The following is a 9,961-nucleotide window of genomic DNA, read 5'->3' on the forward strand; positions in this document are numbered from 1 at the left end:
TTTCCTCCCTTCCTTCTCTCCCTTCCTTCCTCTCCCTCCCTCCCCCCTCCCCCCTGTCTTCTGCCCCACAGCCTCGGGTGAACAATCGATTAAGAATTTGATCTCTAATTATTCAAAAGTTTACGTTCATCCATAACTCTCTCTCTCTCTCTCTCTATTAAACTTTCTTGATTATTTTTTTTCTCTTCATCTTTTAATTCCTTTTTTTATTTCCTTTTTATTTCCTTTCCTATGCTTTTTCTCTTTCATTCTTTTTCTACAACTTTCTTTTCTTCCTTCTCTCCTTTCCTTCCTTTCTTAATTTCTTTTCCCTTTTCTTTTAATCATTTTCTTCTCCTTCTTTCCCTCCACCTGTCAACCTCCCCCTACCTTCTAATCTTTTCTCTCTCCTTTTCTCTCTAACATCATATTTCTCCTCCTCCTCTCCCTTTTCCTCCCCTCCTTTTTCTCTCTCTCTCTCTCTCTCTCTCTCTCTCTCTCTCTCTCTCTCTCTCTCTCTCTCTCTCTCTTCCACGTCAACCTGCCAAGCTTCCTCCCTCTCATGTCAACTCCCTCCCTCCCTCCTTCCCTCCTTGTGGTATGTGCCTCCCTCTCTCTCTCTCTCCCTTCCCTCCCTCCCTCCCTTCCAGATACCTTCAGCCGCAGAGTAATCTTCCTGGGAAAGGCATGCCAGGGAGGGAAATGAAGGGAGGGAGGGAAGAAGGGAGAGAAGGGATAAAGAGATAGTGGAAAGAATGGAAGAATTAGGGAGAAGAGGGAGGAAAGAGAGGATGGAAAGGGGTGAGGAAAAGTAGTGGAGGAAAGGAAGGAAAAGAAAGGAAAGGAGAGTAATGGAGGAAAAAGGAAACAGAGGAAAGAATAGAAGAATGGAATGACCAAGGAAGAAGACGGAGGAAAGAAGAGAAGAGAAAGAATGAGATGAAGAATAGTGGAGGAAAGAAGGGAATGGAATGAATGAAGGAGGGAAAGAAGTGAGGTAGCAAAAAGAGAAGGGGGAGAATATTGGAGGGAAGGAAATGGTAAAAGAAAAAAAATACTTTGAAAGGGAAGAAAAGCAAGAGAGAGAAACAGATAAAAATGGAGAGAAAAACAATGGAAAGAAGAGAGGGAGGGAAGGAAAAGAAAAGATGGAAGAGGGAGAGAACGTGAGGAGAAACAGGAAAGAAAGAGAAAGACAGAGAGAAAAAGAGAAAGGAAAATAGATAAAAAGCAGGAAAAAGAAGATTAAAGAAAGACAGTAAAAGGGAATAAGAGGAAGATGATATAGAAGAGAAAGAAGACAAGGAAGGAGAAAGAAAATAAGAGGATACGAAACTAAGAAGAGGACGCAAGAAACAAAAGAAAATAAAGAAAAAAGGAGTAAAAATGAAATGAAATGAAAATAATGAAAGAAAATAAGAGGGCAAGAAACTAAGAAAAGGAAGCAAGAATCAATAGAAAATAAAGGAAAAAAGAGTGACAATGAAAATAAAGAAAGGGGAAGAAGAGGGAGAAAGGGGAAGGAGAAATAGGAGAGAAATAATGAAAAGGAAGAAAAGGGAAGAAGAGGGAGAAAGGGAAAGGAGAAATAGGAGAGAAATAATGAAAAGGAAGAAAAGGGAAGAAGAGGGAGAAAGGGGAAGGAGAAATAGGAGAGAAATAATGAAAAGGAAGAAAAGGGAAGAAGAGGGAGAAAGGGGAAGGAGAAATAGGAGAGAAATAATGAAAAGGAAGAAAAGTGAAGAAGAGGGAGAAAGGGGAAGGAAAAAGAGGAGAAAAATAATGAAAAGGAAGAAAAGGGAAGAAGAGGGAGAAAGGGAAGGAAAAAGAGGAGAGAAATAATGAAAAGGAAGAAAAGGGAAGAAAAGGGAGGAAGGGGAAGGAGAAATAGGAGAGAAATAATGAAAAGGAAGAAAAGGGAAGAAGAGGGAGAAAGGGGAAGGAGAAATAGGAGAGAAATAATGAAAAGGAAGAAAAGGGAAGAAGAGGGAGAAAGGGGAAGGAGAAATAGGAAAGAAATAATGAAAAGGAAGAAAAGGGAAGAAGAGGGAGAAAGGGGAAGGAGAAATAGGAGAGAAATAATGAAAAGGAAGAAAAGGGAAGAAGAGGGAGAAAGGGGAAGGAGAAATAGGAAAGAAATAATGAAAAGGAAGAAAAGGGAAGAAGAGGGAGAAAGGGGAAGGAGAAATAGGAGAGAAATAATGAAACGGAAGAAAAGGGAAGAAGAGGGAGAAAGGGGAAGGAGAAATAGGAGAGAAATGAAAAGGAAGAAAAGGGAAGAAGAGGGAGAAAGGGGAAGGAGAAATAGGAAAGAAATAATGAAAAGGAAGAAAAGGGAAGAAGAAGGAGAAAGGGGAAGGAGAAATAGGAGAGAAATAATGAAACGGAAGAAAAGGGAAGAAGAGGGAGAAAGGGGAAGGAGAAATAGGAGAGAAATAATGAAAAGGAAGAAAAGGGAAGAAGAGGGAGAAAGGGGAAGGAGAAATAGGAGAGAAATAATGAAAAGGAAGAAAAGGGAAGAAAAGGGAGAAAGGGGAAGGAAAAAGAGGAGAGAAATAATGAAAAGGAAGAAAAGGGAAGAAGAGGGAGAAAGGGGAAGGAGAAATAGGAGAGAAATAATGAAAAGGAAGAAAAGGGAAGAAAAGGGAGAAAGGGGAATGAAAAAGAGGAGAGAAATAATGAAAAGGAGGAAAAGGGAAGAAGAGGGAGAAAGGGGAAGGAGAAATAGGAAAGAAATAATGAAAAGGAAGAAAAGGGAAGAAAAGGGAGAAAGGGGAAGGAAAAAGAGGAGAGAAATAATGAAAAGGAAGAAAAGTGAAGAAGAGGGAGAAAGGGGAAGGAAAACGAGGAGAGAAATAATGAAAAGGAAGAAAAGTGAAGAAAAGGGAGAAAGGGGAAGGAGAAATAGGAGAGAAATAATGAAAAGGAAGAAAAGGGAGAAAGGGGAAGGAAAAATAGGAGAGAAATAATGAAAAGGAAGAAAAGGGAAGAAGAGGGAGAAAGGGGAAGGAGAAAGAGGAATCAAAGGGGTATATAAGTAGACAGGAACGTGAGTAAGTAGGCAGACAGGTGCAGGTAGACAGACAGGTAAGCAGGTAGGCAGGAGGGTAAGGTGTGCGGGAATTATTTATGATCCCTCGCAACCCTTTCATTAGGCGTGTGTGTGGTGTGTTGTTGTTTGCTCTCCCGTGTGTTTGTGCTTTGTGGTTGGTTCCTGTGTGTATCTTTATCCACACTGTTATTTCCCTCGCCCATTATCTTTTTTTTTTTCCCCTCTTCTCTGCAATCTCTCCCTTCCCTCCCTCTCCCCCTGACTGTTTTTTTCTCTCTCTTTTTTCCGTTTTTCTTTCTTTTTCGCTTTTTATTTTTTAGTCGGTGCTGTTGGGAGGGAGGAAACACACACACACACACACACACACACACACACACACACACACACACACACACACACACACACACACACACACACCATTACGTAAAACAGATGACACTATTCTTTTCCTCGGTTGAGAGAGAGAGAGAGAGAGAGAGAGAGAGAGAGAGAGAGAGAGAGAGAGAGAGAGAGAGAGAGAGAGAGAGAGAGAGAGAGAGAGAGAGAGAGAGAGGAACAAGAGGTCTCTCTCTCTCTCTTCGATCACGGCATCTTGAGGAACAACATTGATTTATCGACTAATTTACCTATACAAAATGTCAAGAGAGAGAGAGAGAGAGAGAGAGAGAGAGAGAGAGAGAGAGAGAGAGAGAGAGAGAGAGAGAGAGAGAGAGAGAGAGGAGGGGGGGGCGGAGGGTTGCCTATACAAAAAACGATGCAGTTTTAATGGACACAAAAGGTTAAGGAAAAAGATAACATGAGAAACGGGAAAGGAATGGACAGTGAAAGAAGAAAATAAAGAGGAAGAGATACAAAGGGAGAGGAAGAAGAGGGAGAATGAAGATGGGGAATGGAAGGGAAGTAGAGAGAAATAGAAGGTAAGGAAAAGGAGATAGAAGATAGTAGTAGTAGGAGTAGTAGTAGCAGTAGTAGTAGTAGTAGTAGTAGTAGTAGTAGTAGTAGCAGTAATTTTAGTAGTATTGGTAGTAGTGATGACAATAATAACACACACACACACACACACACACACACAGACACGCATACAGAGACACTAGTTGAAATATAAGCCACACTCACACACACACACACACACACACACACACACACACACACACACACACAATGCTCATTACGACTCTCCCTGGTCCAGGATATTAATGAGTCAACTAATTTGAAAAACAACGAAACATTACGATCGGCGGATTAGCATAATTAGGAGGCGACGTAACGAGGGTGTCCGCTTCGCTCAGCGCGCTAAGCATCGTTCGTTAAATGTGTTGTTTGGTTGCGAGATGTTTGACTGTGTGGGTGTGGGGGGGGGGGTGAATGTGGGGGGGGGTGTGACTGTGTGTGTGGGTGTGGGGAGGGGGTGACTGGGTGTGGGGGGGTGACTGTGTATGGTTGTGGGGGGTGACTGTGGGTGTGGGGGGTGACTGTGGGTGTGAGGGGGTGACTGTGTGTGTGTGGGGGGTGACTGTATGGATGTGGGGAGGGGGTGACTGTGTGTGGGTGTGGAGGGCGGGGGGGTTCTTCGTAAGGTCTGTGTTGTTGTTGTTTTTCTTTTGATCGTTTATTCATTTATTTATTTATTTTAGTGTTTATTTATATTACGTTTATTTTTCCTGTATGTATGTTAATCCTTTTGGGGTTTAATCTATGTATCTGCTAATTGACTGAGTGACTAAATGATTGATTGATTAACTGTTTGACTGATTTGACAAGTTGACTGATTGATTGATTACTTACTGATTAAATTTGAATGATTTATTAATAACCATCAATTTTCCATCACGCATTAAAAGAAAAATCTCATGCTCCTTAATTTTTCTCTTATTTCTACCTTTTCTTGACATGATAAAAAAAAGAAAACTTGAGAAGGAAGAGAAGAAAGGAAGGAAAAAGAGAGGAAGGAATATAGTGAAGGAGAGAAAGGAAGGAAAAAGAGAGGAAAGAATTTAGTGAAGGATAGAAAGGAAGGAATTTAGTGAAGGAGAGAAAGGAAGGAAAAAAGAGAGGAAGGAATATAGTGAAGGATAGAAAGGAAGGAAAAAGAAAGAAGGAATATAGTGAAGGATAGAAAGGAAGGAAAAAAGAGAGGAAGGAATATAGTAAAGGAGAGAAAGGAAGGAAAAAAGAAAGAAGGAATATAGTGAAGGATAGAAAGGAAGGAAAAAGAAAGGAAGGAATATAGTGAAGGATAGAAAGGAAGGAAAAAGAAAGGAAGGAATATAGTGAAGGAGAGAAAGGAAGGAAAAAGAAAGGAAGGAATATAGTGAAGGAGAGAAAGGAAGGAAAAAGAAAGGAAGGAATATAGTGAAGGAGAGAAAGGAAGGAAAAAAGAGAGGAAGGAATTTAGTGAAAGAGAGAAAGGAAGGAAAAAGAGAGGAAGGAATATAGTGAAGGAGAGAAAGGAAGGGAAAAGAGAGGAAGGAATATAGTGAAGGATAGAAAGGAAGGAAAAAGAAAGGAAGGAATTATAGTGAAGGAGAATATAGTGATTGAGGTAACGTTTTTTTTTTTCGTTTTCTGGATGTTGTTTGGGACTTTTTATTTTCTTTGTCTTTTTCATTTCTCAAGGTCAGCAGCATTCCTTCCTGTTTCTTTCATGATAATAAGTTCTTTGTCTTCACTCCCTTAGCTGGAAAAATGAATAGAGAAAAAAAATCCAGTGTCCTTGGGAAAATTCATATATTAAAAGTATGCATCCTCTCTCTCTCTCTCTCAGGGCACGGGACAAGCACGAGGATTGTGGGTATTGATTAATGTACATCCAGGGAGAGAGAGAGAGAGAGAGAGAGAGAGAGAGAGAGAGAGAGAGAGAGAGAGAGAGAGAGAGAGAGAGATTTGGGATAATACTCTTAATTAGGAATATGTATATTAGCCCGGAGCAAGAGAGAGAGAGAGAGAGAGAGAGAGAGAGAGAGAGAGAGAGAGAGAGAGAGAGAGAGAGAGAGAGAGTGGATTATACTCTTAATAAGGAGCATATTCCTTGTATATTAGTTCAAAGCTTTGTAATTTAATCCTGGTAGCTTCCCTTCCCTCTCCCTTCCCTTCCTCTCCCTTCCCTCTGCCTTCCCTTCCCTTCCTCTCCCTTCCCTCTCCTTTCCTCTCCCTCTCCCTTCCCTTCCCTCTGCCTTCCCTTCCCTTCCCTCTCTCTTCCCTTCCCCTCCCTCTCCCTTCCCTTCCCTCTCTCTTCCCTCTCCCTTCCCTTTCTCTCCGTCTCCCTCTCCTTCCCTTCCCTCTCTCTTCTCTTCCCTTCCCTTCCTTTCCTTCCCTTCCTTCCTCTCCTTTCCCTCCTCCCTCTGTCCCTCCCTTTACTCTATATATTTGAGAAGGGCGCAATCAAAATGGCTTTCCGTGTTTAATATAATTTTTCAGTCCTCGTCCAGCCAAAAAAAAAAGAGCAAAAATAAATACTAATAATACAAAGACTACTTAGCGATAGTAATAATGATGATAATAATAATAATAATGATGAAAAAAACGTAAGATAAAGGTGAAAGATATGAATAAGTAAAAATTAATAAAGTGCAAAATAATAATGATAATAAATGGTAATAAAGAAACGCAGGTAAGAAAAAGGTAAAAACAAACAAAAAATAATGAACGAAAAGTGAAAATTAATGAAGTACAAAATAGCAATGATGACAAAAAATAACAATAAATCAGGGAAAGATAAGACAAAGGAAAATAAAAAAGTAAAAAAAGATAAAAAGAAAAATCTTGAACGAAAACTGATCATCAAAGAAGCTCAGAAAAACGATATAACAATGAAGACTTATTATCTCTCTTTCACATCACCTCATTAACCTGCGCATTAAGAACTTATGAGGTAATTTGACACGTTCTGCTCTCTCTCTCTCTCTCTCTCTCTGTTCCTGTTATTTGTAAAGGCTAAAGAGTGTAAATGTCACGTCTGATTAGATTGCTTTTGCAGGCGTGAAAAATGTATAACCTGTATGTGGGTTAGGAGTAGTACCAGAAGTAGTAGTAGTAGTAGTAGTAGTAGTAGTAGTAGATGGTGGCAATGGTGGTAGTTAAAGATTATGAGGCTGGTGTACTAATGGATTTATAGCAGTAGTAGTAGCAGTAGTAGTAGTAGTAGTCACCTGTTCAATTTCCCAGGTAAGATCTTGTTTACCTGAGTCTTCAAAGGTAACAAAGGTAGACGACGGTAATTAATTGTCCACACCTGACCCGACCTGACCTCACCTCCCTGTGTGTGTGTGTGTGTGTGTGTGTGTGTGTGTGTGTGTGTGTGTGTTTAGAGCGACATGTTTAATACCCAAGTTTGTTATCAATAGTAATGAAACACACACACACACACACACACACACACACACACACACACAAGCACAAACACACAAACACACTCACTCACCTTAATAAAAGCAGCAGACAAACAAACACCAACCAAGCAGAGGCAGAACCACCACCACCGTCACCACCGTCACCACCACCACCACACTTTCCACACAACACTCGCTAAAAACTCCACTCAAAAAACTCCTTCAACTCCACCAGCACTTTTCTTCGGTCCTCCACGCACGCACTCACCGCTAAGGGCTGACGAGGAGGCGGTGTGGGTTGTCTTAGTGAATTAACGCGAGAAACAGTGAAGGGAGGCTGCTTTTAGAGGCGTCGCGGGAGATGAGAGAGAGCGAGCGAGAGGGAGCGGACAGGAGCACGGCGCATCACACCCTCCCTCGCTCACGTCCACCAAGACACTAGATTTTGGTTTGGGCCCGGCCGCTTTCGGTGGGTCGGGGGCTTTCGGATGTGTGTGGTTGTCCCTCTCCCTCCCTCTCCCTCCCTTCCTCTCCCTCTCTCTCTCCCTCCATACAGCATCTTCTTCCCGTCAGAGGAGGTGGAGGAAGAGGAGGAGGAGGAAGAGGGATATGAAGCTGTGATTTATGAGTGATCGTGTTGTGTTATTCCTCCTCCTCTTCCTCCTCCTCTTCTTCATCCTCCTTCTCATCTTTCATTTAAACACGTGTGAGGTCTGTACTAATGTGTTGGTGTTGTTGTTCTGATAGTAGTAGTAGTAGTAGTAGTAGTAGTAGTAGTATGAAGAAATTATGATGTAATATCCTCGTGCCATGTATTGTTCCCGGTTAATTAGAAGTATAATGAGGGCTTATCCACGTTCGTACTTTCATTATACTGGATATCACAAACTACCGATACTGCCTTATTACTTATGAATCCCCTTCTTAGGAGTCTATCTACTACTTTGCTGCTACTCTACTGCTACTATGCTAATGTTGAGTACCTGGTTCCTTCCTGATGTTCTGACACGTCCTTCTCCTCCATCTCATATTTTTCCTCCCCATTCTCTTCCTTTTTCCATCCTGAACCCTTATTTGTCCTTCCAACTGTTCTGATATTCTTCTTTCTCATTTTCTGATACCTCCTCCTCCTTCTTCTTCTCCTCCATCTCATAGTTTTCCTCCCCCTTCTCTTCCTTTTTCCATCCTGAACCCTTATTTCCACTCCTTCCAACTGTTCTGATATTCTTCTCTCTCATTTTCTGATACCTCCTCCTCCTCCTTCTTCTCCTCCATCTCATATTTTTCCTCCCCCTTCTCTTCCTTTTTCCATCCTGAACCCTTATTTGTCCTTCCAACTGTTCTGATATTCTTCTCTCTCATTTTCTGATACCTCCTCCTCCTTCTTCTTCTCCCCCATCTCACACTTTTCCTCTACTTCTCCTCTTCTTTACCTCTTGATCCCTCACTTCTACTCCCTCCACCTGTTCTGCTATCTTTCTTTCTCATGCTTCTACAATGCCTCTACTATTCTACTACTATGTTACTGTGCCGAGACTGTGTTAGTGATAGGGCTGCATTGTAGAGGGCTTGCTTATAGGCCTTACAATATAGACATCAATGGTATGGATAAGATAATAAATACAATAGATAAGAAAGAACAGAGAAATGAAGATAAAGATATAAACTAATAAGGTAGATAAAGTAAAGTATTCTATGGGTATTATTTAAAGGCACTGACATCTGTAAAAAGAAAAAGAGAACACCTGTAATTAATCGCAGGTAAAAAAACTGTATAGGTAATGAGACAAATATACAGAGAAAAAAAGGTAACTACGTCTCTATGGAAAGATTTTAAGGACCCTGACATCTATAAAAGAAAAAGAAAAAATCACCTGTAATTAAGCACAGGTAAAGAAAAAAACTGTATAGGTAATGTATGATGAAACGACACAAATATACTGAGAAAAAAAGTTAACTATGTCTCTATGGAAGGATTTTAAGGACCCTGACATCTATAATGGGGAAAAAATTCAATTAAGCACAGGTAAAGAAAAAAATGTGTAATTAATGTATGGTGAAACGATACAAATATACAGAGAAAAAAAAGGTAAATATGTCTATGGGAGGATTTTAAGGACACTGACATCTATAAAGGGAAAAAGAGCCACCTGTAATTAAGCGCAGGTAAAAAAAGGTCAAATTAATGTATGGTGAAACGAGACAAATATACTGAGAAAAAAAGTTAACTATGTCTCTATGGAAGGATTTTAAGGACACTGACATCTATAAAGGGAAAAGAGTCACCTGTAATTAAGCGCAGGTAAAAAAAATGTCTAGGTAATGTATGGTAATTATGTTTGAGAGGGCCAGGGCTGTTGTGTATGGCTGCTGCCGGGAGGAGAAGGAGGCTTAGTGCATCTGTGGCATGTGGAGGAGGAGGAGGAGGAGGAGGAGGGGCCTAGAGGTATTCTGGAAGCAATTACGGCAGGCCAACGAGGAATATGCAGGCGAGGTTTAATATAGAATGAACCCCAAGAGGAAGAGGAGGAGGAGGAGGTGGAGGAGGAGGAGAAGGAGGAGGCATGATGGCAAGGAAGACCTGAAGGGAAGAGGCTTATGA

General features: G+C 40.9%; 1 protein-coding gene across 22 annotated transcripts in view; it reads right to left on the reverse strand.

Moving 5' to 3' along the window:
- The window catches only part of LOC126980387 (discoidin domain-containing receptor 2-like), a 43,720-nt gene extending 35,914 nt beyond the window's left edge, over positions 1-7,806 (reverse strand). For 21 of the 22 annotated variants that reach the window (XR_007733162.1, XR_007733161.1, XR_007733160.1 and 18 more), the window contains exon 1: positions 7,452-7,806. The gene's annotated coding sequence lies outside the window, so the exon portion shown is untranslated. The remainder of the gene's footprint in view (positions 1-7,451) is intronic. The other variant, XM_050830262.1, reaches the window with a different exon arrangement.
- Positions 7,807-9,961: the final 2,155 nt, after the last annotated feature.

Source organism: Eriocheir sinensis, chromosome 44 (assembly GCF_024679095.1).
Source record: "Eriocheir sinensis breed Jianghai 21 chromosome 44, ASM2467909v1, whole genome shotgun sequence".
Taxonomy (NCBI): domain Eukaryota; kingdom Metazoa; phylum Arthropoda; class Malacostraca; order Decapoda; family Varunidae; genus Eriocheir; species Eriocheir sinensis.